The 400-nt window shown below is 68.2% G+C and overlaps 1 protein-coding gene across 1 annotated transcript in view; it reads left to right on the forward strand.

Annotated features, from left to right (window-relative positions):
* The window catches only part of SETD7 (SET domain containing (lysine methyltransferase) 7), a 52,073-nt gene that overhangs the window by 4,768 nt on the left and 46,905 nt on the right, over nucleotides 1-400 (forward strand). The gene's annotated exons all lie outside the window — the stretch shown is intronic.

Consider the following 400-nt stretch of genomic DNA (forward strand, 5'->3'; position numbering starts at 1 on the left):
GGGGGGCTGCTGGGGGGGGGCGCAGAGACCGCGCGGACCCGGAGCGCCTTTCGTTCGGAGGAGCCTTACTTCTGGGAAGGGACAGGGAACTGTCAATCAGCGCGGGAGGGAGCGCACCGGCGCCGGGTGATGTCAGCGGATCAGCTGCTCGCTAACAAAGACGGGTTATTGCTGGAGAAAGTTGCGGCGGCGAAGGCCACGGCGGCACCCCGGAGCCTCGGAGGCGAGGGGCAAGTGGGCGAAGGGAGGAGGGACGGCTGCGGCAGCGGCAGCTGAAGGCCAAGGAATCGAAAGGGCTGTAGGGGGAGGCAGTGCGAGCCAGCCCCGACTGCTCCTCCTCTTCCTCCTCCTCCTCCTCCTCCTCCAAACTCGCAGGGTTCAGCCCCAGCCCTCCCCCAGC

The sequence above is a fragment of the Myotis brandtii genome, unplaced genomic scaffold, assembly GCF_000412655.1.
Source record: "Myotis brandtii unplaced genomic scaffold, ASM41265v1 scaffold53, whole genome shotgun sequence".
Taxonomy (NCBI): Eukaryota; Metazoa; Chordata; class Mammalia; order Chiroptera; family Vespertilionidae; genus Myotis; species Myotis brandtii.